Here is a 27,741-nt window from a genome sequence, read left to right as displayed (position 1 = left end):
TAGGTTTTATCCGATACCGGTGCCAAATCGGTACTTTTGAAACGGTGCTGGTGCTTAAACGGTGCTCGAACCGGTGCTTAAAGAATGGAGAACACAAACTTTGTCCAAAAACCTCTCATGTTCAGCTGTTTTTTTTTTGTAAAAAGATAACAATGTGTGCCTTTTCTGCAGCTATGTGGCACATATGGTATCACTCTTGGCTGGAAGCAGTGCTTAAACAATGGAAAAACCACAAACTTAAACCCTCTCATGTTTAACTGTTTCCCACTTTTTCTTTGGTCATTTTAGCCTTTTTGGCCAGGGTGAAGGGAGTATCTGCCATCAAACAAGAAGACAGCCGCATGTAGCTATGATGATGTTTGCTAGTTCACCTTACATGCATTAATGTAATAACGTGGTTAGCCTACTCAACGTAAATTACACACGAACAACATGAAGCTACTCATGCAGAGAAGAATGGCTGCTGCTGCCATCATCATCATACGTCATCATTTCTGCTACACTGGCAGGGCTAGGGGCCAGGACTCTGTTCTTCGGGTTTTTGGGGGATGTTGCTCCGGGTCCGATAACTGGCAACCCACCCGACGTGCACGGTGTGAGGTCTCGCAGCAAGCTATCAAATACGGCGCATTTCTCGGCTTTTAAAAAAACGCTATGCGTCGCCAGGTGTTTCATCAGATTTGAGGTGTTACCTCCTTTGACAGTATCACAGTATCAGCTTAAAGCACTTGTTGCAGGCTGCTGAGTTTGCATATTTTGCTGTGAAGTACAGCCAGACTTTTGACCGCTTCGCCTTGGACATTTTTAATCTGTAGCTCTGCTCTAACAGAACGTACGTACCTGGCCCCGCCTACTATCCTCGGAAACGTAAAATGATTGGCTAGAAGTGTATCACAGCTCAGGAAAAAAAAGCACCCAAATAAAGCACCGAAATGTGCGCTACTTTTCGGTCTGGTTACTACCGTTTATGTCAGAACCGGTGCCATCATGGCACCGGACACCGGTACCCATCCCTAGTCTTCACTCTCTGTGATGACTGCTTTTCAATCAGCCTTCTGGTGTGGCCATTCAGAAAGACCATACACTCACTTGAACTGGACAGTAGATTTAAAGAACCTAGAATATTTGAACCCAGTCCTATTTATTGTATATTTGCCATGTACATTGTGGAAGAAAGACAGAGAATATCTGCCCAATATAACTGTCTGCCTCTTCAATGAGCCTCTATTGTGGACCATGTAGAGCTGATATGGCTCAAAAATGCATTTCTGGAAAAGAGAGGACCAATTTAAATGCTGCTGTTGGCAGTCCTCCTTCTGTGCAGCCTCTTTAAGTTTGCCACAGTGGCACATTAGCTTGCAGCAGATCTCTGGACAGAAGAATCAATACCAACTGCAATCAAAGATAGTCGAATTGGAGTTCACCCAACTGCTGGATGAGTTCTTGGGGGGGAAGCAGCTGAAAGCTACGGTGGACATCACAAAGGCTACCTAGCCAGTGGGCCGGCTCATAAAGAAAACACGAGGCCAGTAGGTCCAAGCCAAGCTGGTATGCTTTGGTGGCCATTATTATACCTGGGTGGCCTACCCAACTAAAGACTACGTGTGGGGAAATCTACCTAGAGAAGTTGTATTTGTTCAAATTTAGCTGAAATGATACAACGATAAAATTCAAGTCACCATTGTAGTAATTCTCTTCTGTGTAGCCAAAGCTGTATTTTATTGCACAGTCCTTACAGAGATATAAACCACTGAGGGAGATGTCTACAGATGAAAAAAAAAGAGTTGTGGCGAAACTAATCTCACCTTCTATCCGCCATGCATGATCTGTATTCGGCTATCTCGCTTTATATCTTTTCATTCAACTCTGATTTTTCTGCTCTCTCACTAAACGAGGGTTTGAGCTTCAGGGTTAACCAGAGACACATCCTTTGCAGGAGGTGTGGAATTTTGCAGTCCCTTCAGGACACACTAATGGACAAGTCTCTGAAATATTTGTGGTGTGATTTCAGAAATGGGGGCACATTCTGGAAGAGTAGCTCTCGCGCTGGTTTCTAGGCAAAGTGATACACACGATCAATACAGTGGGCTGAATCATTTTAGAACAAAGGCTTTCTTCTCCTGTTACATACAACAGCCTTGTGAGAGCAACACAGTGTTCTGCACAAGTGCATTAATAAAAACACAAAACACAAGCTAAAATCAGAAGCCGGGTTTTCTAAAGACTCGTCAAAATTCAGAAGAGAAATGACATCCTGACAAAATTCTCCTAAAACCAGACACGGATGTCGTATCGCCTCGCTCCTGGGGTGACAAAAAGTATTTTAAATGTGAGAAACAATACTGGCATTCAGAGTGAAATTAAAGTTGTTAGTAAAAGGTTTCTGCAGGGCATAAACAAATTGGGTGTGTAGTTTGGCACCACTGAGTTACATGTCATCCTCAGCACAAAAAAACACTCCAACATGCTCCCCTGACATCACCGCCTTCCTCAAGCAGTTCAACCGCTGCACGTTACATCACACCAGAAAACACTATTTGCAAAATGACTTGCTTCTTGGTTTCTGATATGAAAATGTAAACTCTGTACCAGTGCTTATAGGCTCTTTATGTAAATAACACACTCACTGGGTGACTAAGAGCTCCAGTGCCGAGTTGTAGCATCATGAATAAAACAAATAAGCAGAGCTGAGGGCTCTACAGTGGAGAAAACAAAGCCTTCCAGCGAGGCTGACCTGACATTAACGTAGCTAACTGTTAAAGTGGGTGAGAGGAGTTTTTAGCAAGTCAGAGCAAAACATTGCGATTCAACCTGAAAACCGAACCAACAATGTCAGAAAGTTAGCACAAAATCACTTGCCATGTGAACTTAAACAAGCACAACCAAGAACCTGGATGTGAGTCCTATCTAGCAACAGTGCGTTTTTGGGCAGGGTTCACAGGAAACCTGCTGGATTCTTCAATGGTACAAAACAGGAAGAGGGGTCTGTTCCTCCAGTGGAACTCAAACAGACGCTTTCACACTTTCTGACTTTCACAAGTGGTTAAAGACCAAAAATAAACTCAGTACAACAGGAAAACAGTGGGGGAACAATGACACTTTTGTGCGACTAACTGCCAGTAAGCCTTGGGGAAATTTGAAACCTGTTTGTTCAGTCCAGATGAATCACACTGGACTCATGAAGTGGTCTCGGTACAGTCATAAAAATAAAGTAATTTTTGGATTCCAGTATAACATACAGGAATCAGGGCTCCAAAACTGAGGCCATACTGAACCACATCGCATGCTGCTAGCAGCTAGCCAAAGAAAAAACTAGTATAACTGATGTCTGCAGTCTGATTACACCTGCGAGGAAAGTACGGCAGTACAGGATTAACAGGTTAGTAAGCTGTGTTGAGTTTTCAGTGTCACAAATGTGGCTTTACCAGGTTAGGCTGACATTATGGCAAGAGTTTCAGACTTTTTCTCTGCGACATGCTGCAAGTGCAATATAGATACTCGGCTGAAGGAAACTGTTTGATATATGCAAGCCATTCGGTTGTATCTTAGTAATATTGCAGAAGGAAGCCGTGCTGCATAGTTATGCAGCAAATGTAAAAATCCTACTTTGCTGCCAGTTCTGGTTTTAACCACTGGAACTGTATCTAACAGGACACAAATAGTCTATTTGTAGCCCATTTACCAGCAAAAATATGAATCAATAAAATGTATTTAATTTTCACTTTGTAAAAAAGTGATTTCCCACTCTCCTTTGCTAAGCTGTGCAGCCGTGTCAAAGCTTATAATAATACTGGTTTTTAATGATGTCTGACTGAAGAAGGCACCACTTAACTGGACCTTTGCAAACAGAAGAATTAAATGGCGCACCATTACAGCTCACGTTCATTGCAGCCAGATTCGTGCCCCCCCCCCCCGTATTCCTGTCACCAATGCACTCTTAAAAAGAAAACTTAAGAAAAAGAATCAAAAGATACATTTAACAACCCCATTTCAGAGCCTGAAGCCAAAAACCTGAGTTCACAAAGAAAATTAATAGCAACCAACATAATACTCATGTCTGGCTGCAGTTTTAGGTCTTGCTGAGCACACGAAAGTCTCGCTATGTTGACCTTGATAGTACAACCCTCAGGATCAGTGTGCGTCATATCACAATCTTTCCTCTTGTTCCCTTCTGCTTTTATGATCTAATCAGATGAAAACAAAAGATCAAAAATAACCTTTAAGAAAACAGAAACAAAACTAACAACATTACCAATCCATCCACTCCTTTCAACCAGCCATTTGAGAAGTACTTCAAACACATGCTTTTTGTTTTTTATAAGAATCTTGCTAAAATAGAATTATTATCCATTAAATATATGCTTTTGCACTCTTGTGCAATTAGTTTGAATCGTGCAACATGCCACTGGTGTAGAATTACCTCCATCTGCGTCTATACAACTAGAATACATGGCACATGAAAAAGAAAATCATCATGCCTGCCTAAAACGTAATTTCTAAGAGGGAAAATACATATGAGCAAGAATATTACATTCTACAAAACCCAAAATCAATAAGGAAGTGATGACAATTCAAAAGCTATTATTGTGAAAACCACTGTCTTGGTTTATTTTTTGGGGTTTTTTTTCCAGTCCTATTAGAGTTGGGGATATTTAAGATCCAGGATCTGAAACTTGCATAAGCTATGCAGATAGAAACATGTTCAAATGCAGCCTGGCTGTAGATCACTCACCACAGCAGTAAGTCTGTTTGCACCACCAGTGTACTCAGTCAGGACCTTGTACCATGTGCTCAGAACCTGCAACAAGAAGCAGTTACAAACTCAGTTAATGGTCTCTGAATGGAGGTGAGGTTTTCAACCATGCAATTAGAAAACAACATATATCACAGCATGTGTTCGACATTTAAAACATAAGTTTTAGAATTCACTGCAAAGTGTCTATACACGGCCTGTACAAGCATCATGTGACACATTTCTAAAAGGCATCAAAAGTAAAGTGGAGGGTTTATTTATGGGAGTGAACACATCTTAAATTTGAATTATTTATCAGTTCACACAACCTTCTGTAAGTGTGGAAACTGCACATTTACTGCACTTGAAAGGAGCTCATGAAGAGAAATAAAGAACTACATTTGCATCTTTCAAATTTGAAATATTTTCATGAGGGATAATAATGCAGGAACATGCCTCTGAATCTACCTTGGATCTATTAAATGCACCCCTTCAAGTTTTTGACCCGAACCTGATGCAGAGCCAATTGGACAATGTTATATACTGTGTTATGCTGCATACTAGCAAATGCACGTGGACATTTCTTAGGGTTCACAATTTTTACTAACCTTTAATTTTTCACTACTTTTTTAAAAAACAACAACAAAAAAAACCTTTAATAAAAAAAACACACAAAATAGAAAAAAAGATCCATTGCACTATTAGGATGCATGAGCATCCAATGTAACACACGCAATGTCTCATATTATTTATTGCTTTCCACTGATTTGTGGTGGTGGTGCATATCTGCACATGTGGGCATGCAGAAGGAGGCACAAATTAATAATCAAATAATTCTAATAGTTTCTAATTTAGAAATTATGTGATCCAGCAAATAGTCTGCAGCTGGCAGCTGTAATTTATGTTCTGCTCTGGTAAACTGGGCATAGCGACACGTGATCCAGTTCTCAACAAGCTGCAGGTTCTGGCTGGAGTTCTCTGCTAGCTGTGCATTCCCAGATGAGAACGACGACTACCTTTGCCAACTGTGGTCCAAGACAGTAGGACTGGAGTCCACCGAATCCAAGACCAGATGCAGGTAAATCATACTAAGGAGCGCCACAACAGCAACTTAGCCACCAAGCAGGCTAGTTATTACCACCAACTGAACTTTCAAAATAAGACTGAAGGGATTGTTGAGCAGTAAATTTACTCCTGGTATCATTTCTCATAATTTATCAGAAAGACAAACAGAGAATGTTAACAGTGCTGGTTTTAACTTTTTTCAGAAAATAAAATCAACGCAGCATTACTGGATTTGCTAACATCAAAACTCCATAGTTCACCCTTTAAACAGATTTCGTTGCATGCATCACTTCCCAGAAACAGCCAGCACCCGTCTGCCGGTGTGAGAGGAAATATTTTCACCGTCTGCACCCACATTGGTAAAAACCATCAAAATGTAAAATGATACCTCGCTAATGCAATGAACTGAACATGAAAAAAAAAGCTCACTGTGTCAGCCAGCAGCACATGGCAACTGAATGGCTTTACCATGTGACTGACACTCATTCAGACATCTGAACAATGGCTCACCTCTTTAGTCTGAGTGCAGATGGAGACAACAGCACACCAGGGGAGCCTGCTCGCTGCCCACATTTCCAATGTAAAGTATTTAATGTTCAATTTTTAGAAACTGGGATTCGGCCCTGTGGTAATTATGAAAGCTGCAGACTGAGGTGATGCTTGACTGTTACTGGATTGCATAATTCTGTGTGCTGCAAATCACTGAACATTAAGATTTGTCTTTTCAAGCTCCTCCTCCCAGCTTGCTGCTTCCTCCCCTGTTTTCTTTGACCTTAATTCCCTCTGTGCCTTTCTCCTTTTAGTCATTGTTTCCATTGATTCATCTGACTCTGCTAGCTCTATAAAGTGGTGGTGAGGTTGTAGTAGAGCCGCGGAGCAAAAACAGCGATAACCTAAGAACAAAGAAATTGAGTGGGAGTAGCTGGGTTTGACTAGAATGTCACAACACCAAAATTATCCGTTTAATACAATTTCAACATAAATATGTTAGTACAGAATCTATAGGAACACCACAGAATACCTGAAATATCAGGAAAAGAAAAGGAATAATGGGTTAGACAACACAGCACTTAAAATTCTTCTTTTTTAATTCACTTTAAAATGTCAGTTTTAAGTTTAACTGCCTACATAGATTGTATACTGCTTTTGAAAGACTGGTCTCATTAACCAGAATTTTAAATTAGATGCAAAACTATAAAGTCCAGACCTTAACCTGTATTGAGTCATCTGTGTTTTCATCCATGTGGGTGTCTCTGTGACAATGAACCCTAACCCAAACAGTAATAATGAGATTACTCTGTATTAGGTCAAGCTCACAGTTTCATTAAAAGCTTTTACATGATACACAGTAATACAATGTCCCTGGTTTATGCCATTTAATAACAGGATTATTTAAAATTACATCATTATTATTGTTGATTAAAAGAATATTGTTACAAAATCAACCGCACTCCTGTTACATAAGCCATTTTCACACATCAAAGCTGGACTGTTTTAGAAAAATCAGGTTGGGACATCATCCAAAGCTGCCCTTTCATACATGTAACACGCAACAGGAAATAGTCTGCCTCAGATACACTCTCACCACTGGAAATACTCTGGTTTTGGCCCGGGATGGCACTAGGGTAGTGCAGAGATTACCACCATTTCCTTGCTCTTCTCCAGACAGATTCTCTAGGCCTGCGCCCAAAGATTTGGCTTTGGGTATATTGAATTATTGTGTGGGTTTTAGATTGTTTTTTCTTTCAGTTTTGAGATTCAAATTTTCCTCTTTTTTTTTTTTCTTTTTTTTTTGCTTCTGAACTTGGGCACCATTGTGGGATTTTTTGCTGTCTACCCTGGTTGACCTGTTTATACATGTCCAACTGTCCAAAGACTCTTCCCACCTCCCGTTTTTCACCTTCCACTTGACAGATTGTCTTGTTACTGCTAGTCAAGCCTTCAGGGCATTTCATTGTGTAACTTGTTTTCTAGTCTTTGGGTTTCTTGTGCAGGACATTTAGACATTTTTTCTGTATTCTCTGACTACCTTTCTGTATATAACCCCTGCCCAGACTAAGGACTGGTTTTCTGGATTTTATTCTTCCTCCATGTGTTCTATATCCCTTTACTCCTGTGACTTTCACATGCCTTGACATCCCTCTCACTCACAGCAGTAATTATCAAGCGTCAAGTCCATTAATTACCTATTAATAAACTCTTTGTTAAAGTAGTGGTACAAATAAAACTGACAATAGTACAACTTTTGAGCGCAAGGGTTGCAACACTTTTCTAGTATCAGCATACCACGCAACACTAATGGCTTATCAGTGATGTGTTTAACAGTGATATGTTCAGTGCTATAACGACTGTGTGGGCCACTCCTTCCTACTATGCATTTCTGGCTAAATCTACTGGAAAAGAGTTGAACAACTCAAAGAAAGAAACTCCGCTGGCAAATAGTGTTTTATGGCAGCGCAATGCAGGGACGCTACGCACAAGTATGAATGCTCCCACTTTTTAGACTACACCACAGGCTCTACTAGATCCACTACAGTAGAAATTAAGATTTAGAGGAAGTTCAGTCAGATACGGAAAATATAACATTAGCATAATTGGTATGAACTTGCTTTGTATTACACGCCACAGTTCCGCAATCCAAACGTTATCAAAATTTCAGTTTCCACCTAAGAGCCTTTACCAATGCCGTCGAGAAAGAAATGCTATGATAATACCAAATGCTGAGCCTAGAAATCAGGCTGAGGAATCTGAAATATAAATTGTGTGACTTCATTTACAAGCTAAGCCATGTTTTTCCAAGTCCTCTGACATTATGCACACATATTCCATCTGGTCCAGAAATGTTAAGTATAAACCCTCAAGAGTGAGCTCCAACAATTGTGATGGAGGTGCTAAAAAAAAAAAGCCACAGCGGCCTTTCTATTAAACACAGCACGGTGTGTGCTGTTGTGTGCTTTTGTTGCTGACAGCTTTGTTGCTGTGAAAGAAAAGAGCGCCGATGTTCCAGTCCCAGTATGCCAGTTCTACTATATACCGTATGGAAGCTTACAGATGGCGACAACACTGCCAGCGATTCATATTACTGTCACTACCGTGGCTACTGTTATTTTTGCAGGGCAGTATGACACAGCATGAAGCTTGTGTCTTTATTGGCAGTTTCATTTTGATTTGCCACAGGACAGTGCACTTCCACTGATCAATCACAGGCTGAACTGCCAGCCTTGTATCTAGATGTAGCTATAGTGGTAATGCTAATGCAATACTGGGCTGTGAGGCAATTTTGGAATGGATACCACTCTGGGATTGCAGTGCGCTTGTGCTGACTTAAAAACAAAAAAAAAACAAAAACAAACAAACAATTTTTTCTCATATACAATTATTACAAACAGAGAATGCCAGGATATTTCTTCTTTTATATTAACCTGGTCCATTCATTTCAATAAAATTGGAGGAATCCACCAAACAGGATCAATAATTCACCTAACGTTGTTTATGTGTGCGTGAAGCTGACAGGAAAGCTGTGGAAGGATTCTCCTGGTCACTCACAGAAGCCTAAAAAGCTTATGTGGGATTCAGTTACTCACAGAATTGGATTGCATTTGTGGTGTTAGCAGAAGGGCCGGATGTGTGAAAGGGAACGCAAGTATGCTTTCTTTACAAAAATTACAACAGAACAATAATGACCTGTCCTGCTGCTGGACAGTAACTCCACTGTGTGGGAGAGTAGTCCTTCTGATGCTCTGCAGCCACATGAACCAGCTCTGCTGGGTCTGGTTCAGGGTGGCCAATTGATGGCATTTTAATTTCCAATGTTTATGAGAACACAATAATACATTTTTTTTAAAAATACTGTCTTTTTTTTGCACAGCTTTTTGTCATAAAGCGTCCCTGTTTCCTTGCAGGGGACCCTCGGCCCAAAGATAATTTAAACTAAAGTCATACTGACTTAGTACAGTCTAAGGCAACACACTGGATATGTGAATATGAAGGTCACAGGTTACTACAGAAATATAATTAACACTAGGGCTGCCACAAACGATTATTTTGATAGTCGACTAGTCACCAGTTATTTTTGCGATTAGTCGACCAATCAGATCATGCATCATGGATGTAAAATGTACAGCTTATTGCACCAGCATGCATCTGCTCTTATATAACTATCATTAGCTTACAGCTTGAAGTGTTTATGGTATGTGCTAACTAAAAATAAAGACAAGATGATAGTTTATTAAATTTTAATGAAATCTGCAGATTGTTTCGGTGAAGTTTAATGAACTCCTTGCTATCTAAAATATAACAGGACACCGGAGTATATTCTCGAGCATCTCACACTTCTGATAATCAGCTGTCTGCTTGACGTTTATTCAGCTGTGTAAAAACTATAACTTTAATCTCAGCCAAACCGATTTACTCAGGAACAAATAAAATACTTAAAAAAAGCCAAACAATATGGTGGGTTTGAAAATTTGCCAGGAGTCCGGTGTTCTCACGGGCTCTAGTGAGCCTTGCCCCCGGCTAGCTATCGAGCTGGTGGGTAACAGACGTCTCCGAAAACGTCGGAGTGTTTTTGCAAATATGTGGTGTCTTGATAAACTGAGCAGATATTTGAGGTTTCCACAGCTACATTCTTGCCTGAAAATATGTTAAACGTTTATTTTGTGACCCAGAAAGAATAATAAGAGTAACATTAAAACTAACTAGCTGCCGCCATTGTTGGAAACTGAGCTGGGCTGCGCTATGAATTCTGGGACACAGCTCCTTCTTCTTCTTCGGGGTTTAATGGCAGCTGGCATCCTTGTACATGCAGTGCTGCCATCTTCTGTTTCAGTCCGTTATTACACTCTTAAATCCTGCTACTTATTGCTGCGTCTTTTGGGATCTTAGAAAGCTTCAAACTATGCGTCGACGATTTTAATAGTCGACTAATCGTGGCAGCCCTAATTAACACCATAAAAAAATACACCTAACTGCTAACTGCACACCTCTTAGACCTGCATCAATTTATTAGTGATTTGCTGAAATATCGGCATCGGCATTCATAACAGCCAAGAAATGGAAATTTAAAAAAAATAAAAAACCCTCAACTACCTTACAACTGTTAACACAGCACGGTTTGTCCAAAAGAGAACTCTGTCCAACGTTAGCAACACACATTTGGAATGCAACAAACACAACAACCACCTGATCGGAGCAGAGACAGGCGGTGGGATTTTCATGTATTTAAAAGAAAAAAAAGAGACTGGCCAAATATCTGATTTTGAGATCAAAATGTAAGTATCAGTCTGTAAAAAAAAATCCACCACCACTGTCTTTTCTGTTTCTTTTTGCTGATTTTGTTGCATCCCTAGTTCAAAGGTCATTTATTAACCTTTTAATATCCCTTCTCTCCAATACCATGCTCTGAAATCCACGTCATGTACAGCAAAAAAAAAAAACATAACCCAAAAATGGGCCGCAGGCCTTTCACTCAACAACAGTGCTGCATCATAAACAGGGGTCATATGCCCAAGTCCTTGTTAATACCACTAATCCGTGATGAGATCGGTTTTCTTTTGTCTGATCCAAGGCCATATGAGACGAGCTCAACCAACTGCAGATCCTTCAGATTTATGCCAGAATCACAGATAAAAACATCAACTACTAAAACAATGCTAAGCCCGGACAATCCCTGATAATAATGCAATGCAATATATCACAGCACAGGATCCCATGACATTTAGCTGGGCTTAAACAGACCTCAGCTTTCACCTTCTCTCCTCAAGTACAGAGGAGGGCCAAACCCTGGACAGAGCAAACCAGAATCACAGGGAGCTTGTTAGAGTCTGGGACACGCTGTGGGTCATTTTGGGCCTCTTGGGAATTATGGAAATTCATATTTCAGTAAAGCTGGTGTGTGTAAAATGACATCCTCGTGATCTGGATACTCGTAATAAGTTTAGTGTTTGACCTCAGACGTTAGCAGCACAAATTTAAGGTTATTAAATTTGTGCTGGTCAGCTCCAGACAAAAATACAGTGAATTCTTCTATAAAATAACAATAAATAATTAGGAGAGAGCAGAGTGAGTGATCTGAAGAAAAGAAAATGGATGGAAGGTTAAAGAGCAAAGTTGGAATTTACAATTTAGGATTTCTCCTAGTCTCACAAATAATTTCAGGGAGGCCAACTTAGCGGGCTGCTGTTTGGTCACAGTATTTTCTATTTTACTCCATACCTGAATCCCACAACAGGTGAGCAGCAAAAACGAAACACTGTAGAGATGTTTCAGAGCATCTTTCTGGTTTTAACCCGAGAAGATACTCAAAGATGATCACTGCTACAGCTGCTCTGCCTGAGGCAGCATACCTGTTTGGATCCTCTAATGACAGACCAGGACCAAACAGATGTGGCTGAGGCTTCCACACAGTGTATCACTTCAGCTGGACGAGATGTGCTTACATATGAGATTTACTCAATATGCCCTGTGTCTTCTTTGCTTCACAATATCTGTTTGGTCCGAAATTAACATCATGTCCACTAAAGGCCGAACCCAAAGCTAGCTTAAGCTGTAGTTTTTGGTGATTAAAATGATCACCCTAATGAAAAATATATATTTTAATATATTGGCTTCGAATCAAAACTGTCTCCGACTCTTTTAGAAAAAGACAAGTGTAAACAAACAAACAAAAATAAAGTAAAAATTCAAATGGAGCCATGGCTAATAAAACCTTGTTTTTGTTCTGTTTTCTTCAAGATTCTACATTAAATCATCAACATGCTATGTCGACCACAGGAGATGCAAAAGTATGATGCAGTCTGCAGTTTTTCGCTTATGCAGAAGACACATCAGATAAGAAAACACACTCAGCACGAAGAAGGGCACACATAAGAAGATATGAAAGAGTAAGTCGCCGTTCATATCGTTACGTATTATTGGACACTCTGGCACTGCACAAGCAGAATCCCTGATTTGAACATGCCCAGTATTTTCTGTTTCAGAGCAAAGGGAAGTTTTTATTGTGCAGTCTTTAAAACTTCTGCCAGACTTGCTTCATCACCAAATAAATCCATCAGGCATCTTTACATGTGAACGCGTTTCACTAATGCTACTTTTTCACCTTGGTGTGTTGAGAAGTGTGGCTTTTGCAGCTAACCAGATCATAAGTATTTAGGCAGCATTAATAAAGGAGGTAATATTTCTCTAAAGCCATCCTTTGGATCATAACCCAGTTCCTGGACCTTGGGTTCATGTTTATTTGATTCAAAAAGGGAAAATCCACATTAATACACATGAGAACAAAGTTCCATTATATAAATATGCCCAATTTAGCCATATGGGCCAAATTCCTGCAGTCCCTGAGAGGCTAATGGCATTTACAGATAGTAAAGCAAAGCAATGTAAAAAAACGTCCATTTACAGATAAGAGCCAGAAGCATTTGACTGATGAAACAAACACAAACAAAATATTAATCCAAGCCACACCCAAGCACATGAACACAAATAGAAACACTTTACGGTAATAAATCAATGACTTGTAGTTGTTGATGATTGGCTCATGAACAAAAAAAGAACATTACTACTTCCATTTCTCTTATTACTTGACTGAGCCTTTAAAGCAGATCGTGCTTTAATCTGGCATTCATTAATAGCCATTAATGCAGGTGTAACGTGTTTAATGTTCGAAAGCCACACAAAAAATAATAATTAAAAAAAAACTTGAGAAACAATCCACTAACTTGCTCTTTGCTGCAGTGAAAAAGCATTAAAACTGCAGTGTATAAAACTGACCTGTAAATTTTCTGTACTATCGGTTTGCTCCAGTTTTATTAAGGCCAACCTCATTTCTCAGATTCCAGCAATGCTAAGCATTCACTACGACACCAGTGATAACATCAAACACGCTTGCCAAAAAAAAAAAAAGTAGTGTAACAGGCTGAACAGTCAGTCAAGCAGTTCCTGCAACATGATAAAATCTGCACCCACAGTGCAGCTGCGGCGTGGCGTTCCTGTGTTGGCGGGTTAACCCGGGACCTGGAAGGCGTGGAATGCCCCAGTGGCCCTTTGTCTTTTCTTTCTGCTGACACTGTGACAGCAGCTGTGCTGGGGCGTTCCTGTGAGCCAATTAGCAAAGTGAGCATTCCATTCACAGTTTAACATCTCTTCGGATCCATGTGGTTCAATCAGAGGCTCATGTCATGGAGTTGGTCCTTTGCAAAAATACTGTCTTAATGTTAGATCTGTCAGAAAAGCACCTGCTGTTTGACAGAGCTCTCCAAGAAGCCAAGTAGAAAAGCCATCTCTGCTGGGAGGCCTCAGCCTCATTTATTAAACCTAAATGAACATTCAAGATAAATGAGTATCTGAAATATAGCACATTAGGGTAGGAAGGTGAATGAGTCTATCAGTGTCAGAGGGGTCAGGTTGTAGAGACCATGCTGTATGTCTTCATGAATATGATTGCACTGGATGAGTCAGCTGATGAATGAGCTGGTAAGCGCCAAGTAAAATTAGCAACTAATGCCACTAATGGTAGGATATTTATATCCTAGCAATATTACATTCATATCATGTTTTTTTTTTATATTTTAACCAGTTGCAATGGCTAACATGGGTCACGCTAACTCATAGAGATGAGATCCAAATTTTTAAAAATGCCACATTTTTCAACTACAGCTCTATAGCAGAAGATTAATCCGTGAGATTAACACTAGCTGTATAAACTCAGTAATTTCTGAAGGCAGGCTTTCTAAATTAAGCTGGAAAAAAGAGATAAAAGAAAAGATAGACCACCTCCTCAATAGACTCAATAGGGTGAATGCAGCATGTCGTGTAGAACAGCTTTGAGTGTTCAGTAAGAGTAGCAAATGGATTTATGAATACCAGTCGATTTACAACATTTAAGATGGATGAAGCTACCATTATGTTGCCCATCATGTCTCTTGTTGCCATGCTCCACCATATCTCCTGGAGATGAGCTTTTAGATTCAGCTAAGAATCTAAAAAAAAAAAACTACTAGACTTTCAGTCAACAACACTCGAGCGCATGTCTGCTCCAGCCAGATCATTTTTGTGTTTACTTTCAGACTTTAGGTAATTAAAATGATTAATATAAAGCTACACAGTTTCAAGCAACTCATTGTTTCCCAAAACAGTTTCGCTATCAAATCCAAAGTCTGCATGACCCACAGCAGCTAAACTAAAGGTTGCAACAGACCAAAATTATCCTTACTTCAGTGTTGCACTCTTCCTGGTTGTACTTGTAATGGCAAGGAATAGACCAATCTTTGTGAAAGTTCAACTGAAACAGTGAACATACCAAAGCTCTGCTAATAACTTTCCTGCATTTCCTAGATAGGACTTTATCACAGCTGCGATCGGAACCCTTTCTATACTTTTCCCCAAATTATAGTCAGCCCTGAGCTCACATTCCTTATCAGTCTAGCAAAAAAAGACCTGAAAGCCTCTGCATACCCTTCACTTAAAAGTATAAACCATGTGTTTGTCCCGCCAGCTGGCTGTGTTTGCCATGCATCAAGAACTTAAGGCCACAGACATCTGTTTGCACAATTTACAAGAAACTGCAGCTGGCATGTGTACTGATTCTTCAATGCTGTTTTAACAGAAAGAAAATTTAAGTAGCTGTAAATAAAATAACTGAATCTGATATTAAATACAATTTTGAAATGATACTGGCACATATGGAAAAATCAATCAAAGCACAATTTTTCCGCACATCAAAACTAGGAATGAATTCAACGATAGGTCTCCGTTTAATGATAGTGGGCATCTTTTGTTGTTTTATTTTGCCACTTCAGTGGACTCAGAGATTCCAGTACAATAAATTATTTATATCTAAAGCACCACTGGCGGCAGTGCGTCCTTTTCTTTTTGTTGTGTTACACAGAAGCCCTGGTTGTAGATGTCGTCTTGCTCTTGTTCTCAAAACAAAGGTGGCGCTAAATTGTGGTCTGTAACATGCACTAAGGCATAAGACTTTCATGCAGTTTTTTAAAACACAGTAAGCAATTTTTATCAGTATTGTTGCAACATGAAGTCAGATTGTGCTTAGGCCTAAGTTCAGCTAGGACAATCTCATATGGAGAAGGTACTATTAGAAGAAAATCAAGGTCTCATTAAGAGGTATAAAAACTCTTTCTTGTTTGCCTAAATACAAACTAAAAGTTACTTTCTTTTTCGATGTCAAGCAGCCACCATGTTATTACTGATCTCTAGTTTTTGTTAGAGCATGCAGTACATTCCAAACTAACAAAACATAAAATTATAAAATCCCAATCTTTCGTCATAAACAGCACAGTGGAATAGTTCATTACTAACAGGGTATTATTAGTCATATCATACTCTACTGGAATATATCACAAGATCCAGCAGTCCTACTCATGAGGTAAATGAAATTGTGGATTGGGACTTTCCCCAGAGTTTGGACGGAAGCTGCAGGCCATACATAATCACCCTGGGTCACTGCAGCAGAGGGGAAAGGGAGCTGCAGGCCTGTAAACTTCAAAGCCTTTTGAGTAAAGAGGGGGAGGGGCCGCTGAGCACCAAGCATTCTTCACAATGTTGAACTTGACCCCTGAGGTTGCCACACACACCATGTGACTGCTGTCAACTGTGTGTGTGTGTGTGTGTGTGTGTGTGTGTGTGTGTGTGTGTGTGTGTGTGTGTGTGTGTGTGTGTGTGTGTGTGTGAGTGGTGCAGATCTGCGTGGATGCGCATGTAGCATGACTGTGTGTGTGAGAGAGAGAGAGCGTTTTGAATACAGTCCTCAAAGATAATAAGCACACCTAACTCCTGGACCTTCAAACTTACAATTTAAACCAATTAAATAACAGGTTTGAACTATTTGGTAAATATAGCTAACCACTGTATTGGAGGATAATTTCTGTGATCAGATCAAATACCATACAAAACACAAGCCTGCCAAAGGAGAAAAACTCCACTTAGAATCAAATTACATTACACAAAGGCCCATTTCCTTTGTTACCCTGTCAGCTCTAACAAGCAGGAAGTTTTGTGTTATTCATTTGTTTTTTGTGCCACAAGCACAAAGGTACTAAATTACCTCAAGTATGTAAATAGCACAGTGTTACTGTAAATCTTTATTTCCACATCCACAACAACGTTTTTAAGTGTTAATAGAACAAAAGAACAATGTTACGACTTTACACAATTGTGACAAATATCTGAGCAACATGTTCAGCTGCCTCTCCAGAGAGTCTCTCATCCAGGTTTGCCATCTTGGACTGTAGCCATGGTGATACTCCTCGTTTCCCTCTACAGTGAGCTGTCTATACGAGCACGTGAACTGGAAATGGGGGAAAATCTGACATATGTTGACCCTAAAGCCAGAGGTTTTAATGCCACAAAGATCGCTATCATTTTAACCCGCTATTATCACCATGGTAACTTTCACACTTTCACTGAATCTTCTTTTTTCTGACGCCATTCAAGAATGACAAACATATATGACCGGCAATGCCACAGGATGTTGCTGACAGCAGCACTCAGTGGATGACTGAGCTGAGGTTAATGTCACACCATTAACAGCTCAAGTCCTTTTGAACCCAACAGTCAAAGAAGTAAATAATGAACTTTTATGGCCGTGATGCATCATGTTAAAAGCATAAACTAATTGTTACTGTCCAACATTATTTATAGACCACCCAAATCTTGTATTTATCTGTGTTTAACTCACAGTTTTAGTGACGTACTGATCTAATTTACGTAAAGCCCCTTATGTTATACAACAACTATCTGTGGTAAATTTCCAGGTCAATTCAATCAAGTCAATTAAAATTACGTTTCCGACATCCCAGAAATTATACACACAAACCCTGTACTCATTGAGGAAATAAGACCTACTTATTGTTTAGTTATGGCAGGTATGTACACGATCCAGGGTAGTTCCATATTTGTGCGTCTCTCCATCTCGTGTCAGGCCATGTGTTATCTAACCAAGGAAGACATTTTCACTCACTGCACTTTAGTCCATTTTGTCTTTCCCTTTTCAATTCACAACACTGATGACGGGCACTGGTTACATAACTGTACTACTCCACCACCACGCTTCCTCTGTGATTTATTAAGGCCAAGCAATAAATGTGTCCTGTGTAGATAACATGACTCAGCTGCCTGCTCTGTAGCAAAACCTTATTCTTCTGTCCTATGCTCAGCATGTGCTCTACTATATCAATGACAAACAGGCAAATTCAGTCCATATTAAAAACATCCACACAATATTTCAAAGATCACGACTTGAACTTGAAGCTTTCCTTTGTTGTCCTATTTTATACTCTGGTGTTAGACACAATAGGGTCAGTCATAAACGTCGTGCTCACAAGACAATCAGAGAAATGAACCAGTATGTGAATGTTCAACAACCTTGGCAGCTTAGAAACAGTTACCAAGGCAATTAGCTGTCACAGTCCAACGGGATTTCGACACATCTCTGCCTGTTTACTGAAATGTTGTGCTTCAGCTCAGGAAATTGTAAAATTTACAGGAAGTTGATTACAGCCACTCAAACAATAATAATAATAATAATGTATACTTATTTGCTCCCTGTGGCAAAATTACTTGTTTTTCTCTGCATTTGACCCATTCAAATGCAGTGAAGCAGTGGGCAGCCACTAAGCAGGCGCCCAGGGAGCAGTGTGTAGGGACGGTACCTTGCACAGGGGTACCTCAGGGTAGCTGTTCAGTGAATTCGAACCCCCAACCTTCCGATCATGGGGCGACCACTCTACCTACTGAGCTATCCCTGCCCCCAAAGCTTTCTATCATGCCATAGCTAATCTATCAAAAAACTCAAGTACTGATGAATCCAAAGTTAAGCATGTTATCAGTTAAGATAATGTTTTAAAGATCATTCTAGCTTCTTCTAGTGCGTGTTTTAGAAGCTATATTACCTCATCGATAAATAGTGGTAGCGTGAAAGGAAATGTGAAAGTAGAAAAACACGACACAACCTCCATCATGTTGCCGTTTCAAGTTTCACAGTTACCAACAGGCAATGTTTTTCCTGGTTTAAACACTCCTTGGTCCACATATAGTTAAGACAAAGAGTCTTTGTTACTGTAGCTGACACACATTTAGGCATTTTCCTGTTATTCTATGACCATTTCACAAAAATGTAATTTAAACCCCACAATAAATTATACACTGCTTAAAGGTATTTTATAAATGACAGTTCTGGTGGTTTTCCTGTAGTTAAATGCCAAAACCTCCCTGATGGTTTTGAATATGACATTTTTGTAGGGAAAAAGCCAATAGTGTTGAGCTGCTGGATAATACCAAGCAAGCCAATTGTAGCTCATTCCCCCCTTTAATGCAGTACATTAATATTATCATTAAAATATTAAACCTAATCTTCCAATGTAAAGCTTCATGTTGATGTGAATGTCACCCACCTCTTACATCACGGGCATATGTGGGCGCATCCACACCATGGACATAAAAGATGCTGAACTGCTTTAAACTTACATTCTACTGATTAACTGCAATCCTTCTAGCGACCCTTGTGGTTGCAAAAAGACTAAGTTATACAGAAGTTCGATCCCTCAAATCCCTCAGCTCAGTAAACACTATCCTGATGACTTTATGGCCTCAAGCGCTACGTCTGAGTCCTACTGAATAAAACATTAAGTTCATTGTGTAAATTACAGTTACTCAGAAATGAAGATTATCCTGGACATACTCATTATCTAACAACTTCTCAACTGCAAGTTGGTAGCCAAAGAGTGCAGTTTCACAGTCTGATCCGCCAGCCGCTCCTCACTTTTGGCTTCCACACACACAGCTCACCCTGAGGCTTCATAACGGGACTTCCACCTATTATACCATCCCTGTGTGTGAGAGAGCGCAGGCACACACACACAAACAAGTTCATGCTCACAACTTTGTCCTCTGTGAAATTAATGTGAATATGTGGAGCTTCTACACCGATCCCTCATCATCCACTAATGGTCACACTTATGTTCACTAATTACAGCAGGGAACCTCTCCCGCTCCCTGATATAGACTATGTTCATTCTCTTCAAGCTAGAAGTGGCAAATAAACTCCCCACTCTTTCTCTTTCACTTGTTTTTGGGCAACCTACAGTTGGCTGGACACTGGCAACTTTACAGGGAGGCAAAAGGACAATCAGACTACAAAGAAGATTGCTTTAATTGCTTTACCACTGCAAAGTTGCCAATTTCAGGTTAAGTATTTATAGATGCGGATTTCTGCTGAAGACAATATGCGTCACGTTTGCATGAGGGTAAACAATGAGGGCAATGTTTCTGAAGACAATGTTTCTCACTGTCTTAGTTCAAGAGGATCATTGCAGCATTAAAAAAAGCATGTTTTATGTATACAGAGGAAAAAGTGCTTCTACATCTTTGGAGAGAGCAGACACGCACATGGTGAAACACAAAATAGACACAGTACAGAAACTAGCATCATTTCTGTTAAGCTCCAATTTACACTTGTGTGTTTGTATGCGTTCTAGACGTGAGACAGAACTATATTTTAAACATCTATAAATACAGTAAAAATAGGTGATTCAGACATTATGAGCCTTTCAAAGATCAGTTTCCTTCCCATTCCATCTCCTACCTACATGCAGGATTATTATTTTAATCTCTGTGGATGTCTGTTCAGAGTCTATTCAGGTGTGACTTACGATGCAAAACACTACAACGGGTGCAAAAAAGGAGCAGAGGGGAGGCCAGCACATGCTGTGTATGAGCTCTTCTTTCTTTTGTCTTTTTTTAACCAAAAAACCCACATAACATGTTCAGCGGTGATCCCAATTTTAACGATCAACACAAAGCTTTAGGTTTTGGTGGGTTTCTCTTGTTGTGTGGTTCAGTTCTTTAAAAACACAACTGAACTGATACAACCAGAGGAAAGAGGAGTAGCTCTGATCATAACAGCACATAAACCAAGATAAAAGCGCATATCTGAGATTGCTGTGAACTCAACAGTGACACTTCCACAGAGAGTAAAAGTCACACCAAGCTACTGTACAGGACAAAGTGATTTGTCTTTATACGCTGAGCTGAAAGAGACATACAGTAGCACAATTTTAGTATCTATATCTTCACGTTTATAGATTTGATAGTTATAGCTGTAAAAATAGCTGTCACTGTCTTGTCGGGTGACACACTGATTTTTCATTTATAGTACTATGTATGGTACGTCTCTGTAGGTAGATGGGCAGTATGTAGCTGCCACCTGACTGCGAACATGCTACCACTGCTAAACCATAATTTCCCCATTATAGTCATCTGTAGGGCTGCTCGATTATGGCAAAAATGATAATCACGATTATTTTCACTGAAATTGAGATCACGATTATTTGACGATATTTATTTAACCCTTTAAGACCTACTATAGAACCAAGTCCACCAGAGCTTTTTTTTTTTTTTTACATGCTGTAGTGCCATTTGTGGGAGCATTTCAAGTTGCTATACATCAATACAACTGTTATAGCCCATATTTTAATAATATGTATGCATTAAGTCCATAGTAATTACATAAATTGCAAAAAAGTGCAATAAACTACAAAAAAAATTGAAAATCGCTTTTGTTTTGTTTACATATATTTCTACTTGGAGAAATTTAAGAGGCTTATCCCTCAAAACTTTAAATACAATAAAGTTGCAAAAAATAGTTTACAACAACAGGAAATTTATTTTGAGTGTCTTCATAGTTTTATTTTGGAGATACACCAATTTTTATATACTGCACGAAAAACAAAAAACAATCCTATGATGCAGATTTGCAAAGAAAACAGCATGTGCATCATTTCACTGTGGGAAGTGTTACGAACAGCTGATAGGAACGGCAAAGCGTGTTTCTGGAATATTATGTTTTTGTTCCTGCAAGCGCTTTTTATGCAATTTTTGCAAAGCTATATGTGGAACGAAACCGTGACCGAGGACAAGCTGATGGCATCAGATGTAAGTACAACTCCTCCGGTTTCATATGCAAAACAAATTATTGCGCTAGCTTACACGGTTCAGGTTCTACAGGGATTTAAAAATAGTTACGCAAAACGGAGCGTGCTGCTCTGACCGGCTTTAAAGGGTTAACAATGACTTTAAAAAAATAATATAAATAGTGTGCAACACCACTGAAGTTTTTTTTTTTTAAACTCTCTTTTCAACCAACGGCAGTCACTCTCCAAATAACTTCTGCTTAGCTTTCCGAGCTTCCCTCGGGTCCTCTTAATCAGCGGTCTCCAACCTTTTTTGCGCCACGGACGGTTTATGCCCGACAATATTTTCACGGACCGGCCTTTAAGGTGTCGCGGATAAATTAGGGAGGGGCTAATAATCGGCTCAGTCATTTTTAATGATCGTTGAAAGCCCAGATCGTAATCGTGATTAAAATTCGATTAATTGAGCAGCCCTAGTCATCTGTGCACTAGGACAAACAAAGGATGTGTTGCTTAATAGCAGTAAAAAAATTGCACTATGACACCATAAAAACTGACAGAGAGCTCACTGCTGACATATGCATATCCAGCCCAACAATGTGAGATTAGATAGCAGACTTTGTAGTCGTCAATGATTCCTGATTAAAGAAAAAAATACTGAATAACTGTGAGGTCACACAACTGGCTTTGTGTCATTGTCATTTCTGGGGATGAACCCATAACAACAGATATAACGAGAGTGAAAGTAAATAAAAAAGCCTTGTAAACGAGCCTTGAACTTGTAAACTAACTTGACCACAGTGTGAAATACCTCAGAACAGCTCACCCGTTGCTGTTAGCTTCATCTATGCCACGTTAGTTCTCCACTAGAACTGAACTGAAAAGAACAGATAAGCTAACAGATCGGCAGGTTGCTCCCGATATCCGATCCAGCACTTTCAGTTAGGATTATACTGACATCTAAAAATCAGCTCTCATGCATTCATAAATGGTGACCTCCTGGTCACAAAAACAGGAGACACATTAAATAGCTGACACATAGAGCAAACCTCAAGTTTATTCTTCTGGAGCACACTTACTGTATGGATAGCCCTAAGGGTGGTAAACGCTGTAGATGCACGTGAATAAGGACACAAGTATATGTTTCAGCTGATGCTAACAGCCCATATTAGCCTATCGGAATATATCTGTTTCTGCGTCACTTTATTTAACTCTCTGCATTGTCTGCAGCACATGTAGCAGAGTATGCCCTGTAGGCAATTTTAAACTCTTACGCACTGTGAATATGAAGCACAGACACCTTGCCTGACCTTAAAACCCACAAAGACAAAAAAAAGCAATGACCTGAGATGACATGTTTTATGGTGTGGTTGGTCCTTAGCTTCAAAGAGTTGATAATTATCAGCTATGAAACCCAATAAGAGCTGCCCTTAATAAAATGAGGGCTGCTTAAGCCCGAGTTTATGTGTGAATACTGGACTCAAGACTGTGTGTGTTACATAACATACTTTAAATATTCGTTACAATGTTTAAAGAACTAAAATCCCATGAAAGGACCAGGTCAATTAAAAAAATAATGACAAATGAATTTAAAAATATCGATATATATTAAAGCCTACAAATATCTTAACCCAGTTAGCCTGTGAAATGTAACTGAGGCTAAACAGTCTCTATTGCCAGCCTTTTCCTTGCTAGATAGTGAAGGCTTATCTGGGACTGGTACATTGTGTCATTGAGTTGAGCTTTGCAAGGTTGGCAAGTGGCCCTCCTGTGTGTGTGTGTGTGTGTGTGTGTGTGTGTGTGTGTGTGTGTGTGTGTGTCTGTCTGTCTGTCTGTCTGTGTGTATTCGACCCTCCCCCATATCGTCCATGGCTTTGGAACAACCAGCTCCACAGCTCTGTAATAAGCTTTCAATCAAAGTGGCACAAAGGTAACAAAGTAAATAACATGATGAAATACTATGACCTGAACTTTGTCACAATTATGAATCCAAGGTATGCTACAGACAAAAAAATAAACAAGAGCCTGTAAAGCACAACACAACAGACTGGCACAACTGCTAACTGGGCTCAAACAGTTTCAGTTTTGATTCATAACCCTTCATGGTTTTATAGACACACTGCGTTATTTAACAAGTACAAAGTGCGTTGAAACACACAAATTGTCCAAGTTAAGTAAGAGAAAACAGAATAAATTAAACCATAACTGGCGAAAATAGTTACTTCACAATAATAAAACTTAAGTGACAAAGTAAAAAGTTTGATGTCATATTCAATCTAATTTATTGTGGGTTGAATCCAATATAAATTATCTTAGAAATGTATATTCTAATGACTTGGGTTTAAATAATACAAAAAATATATTACACTGGTTTTAATTCAAAGCTAGTAGGAGTTGCAGGAAGGAAGGGCGCGCTCACAAACACAAACCACGCGCGAGAACTGCTTTCGAACACATGCACACGACACGCGCGCGCCTACTCACGCGCTGAGGCTGCCCATCCCCCACACTCGAGAAAAATTATAAAAATAAACGTCCGAAACAGCGCAATAACCCGGCGAAACCTCGCGTTCACAGCCACGCGTGATCGATCTACGCGAGGTTATCATTTATAACGGCAATAATCAAGCGGAAAGACGGTAAACACTCACCAAAAGCTCCAAATCACACAAGGGGGGTGCCTTCTCCTCTGTGCTCCTAATATGGAATCTCCTCCACCACCGTTGTTTTCTAGCTCTAATTACACCTCGAAAAAAGCGTTATAACTGCCTTCAGACCCGGCCAAGCGGGGCTAGGAATCCCCAATGACCGATGTGTTTTGGAAACACGGGCATATATAGTGATAAATCCCCTTAAAAATGAGCTGGATGTACAGTTGGGTCTAGATTGTAGGTTTGCTCGCTAGTAGAGAAAAGAGCCAAACGGTTCAGTAGCAGCCAACGGCTTCAGACTGAAACACAGAGCATCTGACCTGCCAGGCGAAAATGAGCTAGGCCTGAGCTCCTCTCTCTGCAGGAAGCACACTCCAGTCACATAAACATCAAAATGGGTGTCGCAGTATGGAGAAGGATGGTGTAGTTAGGCTGGGGGTAAGCGGTAACTCCTCAAAAACAACTCAGAAATATTAGGTTAAAATTAATTATCCGTTTATGTTGCTCAGTAGTAGACTGTTATTACTACGTAGCTATTTTTGGAGTGTAGCTGTAGGCATGCTGTTATGCACATGAAAAATATACTGTAGCTCACATTTTAGTTATTTATGGAACTATGCAAAAAAAAACGATGTAAAAAAAAAATACGATTCTTTTATGCGATAACAATTAAAATTTTCAGGCAACATTTTAGGAACAAAATGTACTTTTGTTGTTTGGAACTAAGCCTTCCAATGCTGGCTCGCACACCACATGCTAACTATCTTAATTATTAGTAAAAGCAGGGCTATTGGAGTCGGTTGATGATAGGCAACGTAAATATAACCAATATCACCAGCTCCACGTGCACATATTTATAGCTCACAAGAACAGAACTAGAGTGTGCAGGAATGTGGCGCTGTGAATGAACAATCAACTCCCTGGTGCATACCAAAATGTACACGTCCATGACCATGCGAAGGTTAGCTTAGATCTGAGTGATGTAAATTTTATGTAAATAAGCACAAGGCGACATTCAGTCTTCTGCGTGCTTGGAAATGTATTTGTTACGGTGTGAATAGATCTGGGCAGAACCACTACAAGAAAGTGCACCAAATACACATGTATCATTTGGAAAAAACAAAACTTTTAGCCCTAACACAATTTAAATAGATATTTTTGTTTTAATTGCACCACTGTAGATGTTTTACAGGAAGATCAAAACTTCTAGTCTCTACAGTTCTGGTCTCTAGTGGCCATTCCAGGAAGTGGAATTTTTGACACTTAAGCTCGGCCCACAGAGTTTAGCTAATATATCCTAGTGGCCAGTTGTGGGATTGCACACAATATTAAAACCCTGCAGTTGAAAATAACTTCCCACATAAACCACAAAGTAAATTAATTTAACAGGTAATTTAAAAATGCTTGTTGTTTACTTCCTATATAATGATTTTGTGATGTAAGAAGAAAACTGAATAAATCACACAACAAGCAGCCCACATGATAACAAATACAGCTGGTAACATTTATTAATTTCACCCCATTATTTTTAACGCAACATCAAGTATTATTCAGGATAATACATAGACGTACTGAGGTGAACGGTGTTATGTGACCACATGTGTTCACAGTAGCATTCATGAGGTGACAGAGAAGTGTGTGGTGGTGGCTTTCTCATGTAAATTCATCCTATAAGGAGAGGCATGAGCAGACGCAAACTGATGTGTATTCTGCAGACATAAACTGTGAAAAACAGACAGCAACTCATGTATGTATTACCCCAAAGCATATGCTCATCAGCATGCACACACGCACACAGATAAGGCTCAGCTGAGACAAAGAGACACACAGACAGAAAGCCCTGGGGTGCTGTGTAGTGTGAGCTTTAGTGTGGCTATAACAAGAAGAGTGGGGGATGGGTAATGACCTTTATACAGGGTGAGGGGGAACGTCAGTGTTTTTTCTTCACCCTCCCTTTCACATGCCTGGAGAGTTTTGTAGTACAAGAGGGGCCCTGCAAGTCTGATGGTGCAATTATTTTCACACTGTTCTCCCTTGAAGACTTTGATGACTTTTCTTGTATTTGTTTTAGGAGGAAATGAAGCTATCCCACCAGCGGTACATCACGGCATCTCTGCCCCATAGCGGCTGAACAAATCAGGGGGGTACAATGATTTAGAAACAGCTCCACTGTGGCAAACTGTGAAGTGAGTACCACGGGGGCAAAGCAGACCACTATTAGGGTAATGGATTTCTGGAAAACCACATCACATTATCTCTATGCAGTACTCTGCCTCAGTGTTTTCTTCTTCTCTGTGCCTTCTACAGTAAGCACCCAACCACCACCACTTCTAATGAGTGAGTTATGAAAGTATGGTATTCATGCTACAGGAATTCAGGGATTCTTCTAGAAAACCTTTCAACAACCTAAGACAGCTTATCATCATCATTCAGTTTTTAAACAAGCCTCAACATTGTCTAGACGTCTGGCAACGTCATCTTCAACATATTTTTTAGAGCTTATTTCCTTGTTCCCTTTTTACATAATCTGTTAAAACTTGTTTTCATGTGAATGTGAAGAAGCAGAAAACAAGCTTTTTTTTAAAGCCTACTGTAATTGAACTATCACAAAGAGGTTTTTGAGTATTTAGCCAGATGTTTATGCATGTCCGCGTGCAGAAATTCCACTACAAACATGGCAGGTACAGTCATAAAACTTTAGTTGGGATCAAAATGAAGATCGGATATGCTAAGACTGGGGTGGTCTAGCCTGTGACCAGTGAACAAATGGCAACAGAAGAGGTAAGCATGGCTTTGTTCTACTTTACACCCCTGTCATATAGCTTTGTGCATTTTCTGTTGTGTATAAGTATATTTTCCACAGTGGGTGTAGCCTGAGAATTCAATGGATCTTATTTGAAAATGATTAGGCTGTCAGAGCTCTTGCATTCATGGGCAGTTAAAAAAATTGTTCTATAAATATGCTCATATTTACCTTCTTGTCAAAATTTGAGGAAGCATGTAAGCACCACTTTAATACCTTTATGTTTTATGCGAAACAACAACAACAGTTGGGGTGACAGAAACACAACAAGTAGTGTAAATAGTGTAAACAACCAGCAGACATTTTGACATGTCACAGTACGAAAAGTAATCAAATTAAAGTGCTGAAATCTATTTAGTGGCTTCAGATAGAAAGAAAAGCATGTGTCAGCGCATATGGAAATGCGCACAAGAGGAATTGTGGTTGCAAGGTGATCAGATAAAATGATGCTTCGAGGCGGCCTGGCTCACATAGTGATGGGACCTCAGTGAGGTGTGAATGCAGTACATACAGCCTGACAGCATTCTTAAGAACATATTCCACGGAGTGAGTTGAAAAGCTACGAAA

The 27,741-nt window shown here is 39.7% G+C and overlaps 1 protein-coding gene across 1 annotated transcript in view; it reads right to left on the bottom strand.

The window, feature by feature from the left end:
* tbl1xr1a (TBL1X/Y related 1a) overlaps window positions 1–24,734 on the bottom strand; it is a 49,625-nt gene extending 24,891 nt beyond the window's left edge. Inside the window, exons 1-2 of the mRNA XM_082524434.1 lie at window positions 24,372–24,734; window positions 4,733–4,798 (exon numbers count right to left, since the gene is read on the bottom strand). The gene's annotated coding sequence lies outside the window, so the exon portion shown is untranslated. The remainder of the gene's footprint in view (window positions 1–4,732; window positions 4,799–24,371) is intronic.
* Between the last annotated feature and the right edge of the window lie 3,007 nt (window positions 24,735–27,741).

This window comes from Aulonocara stuartgranti (genome assembly GCF_965226115.1).
Source record: "Aulonocara stuartgranti genome assembly, chromosome: 23".
Lineage (NCBI taxonomy): Eukaryota > Metazoa > Chordata > Actinopteri > Cichliformes > Cichlidae > Aulonocara > Aulonocara stuartgranti.
This window is presented reverse-complemented; position numbering and strand designations above follow the sequence as displayed.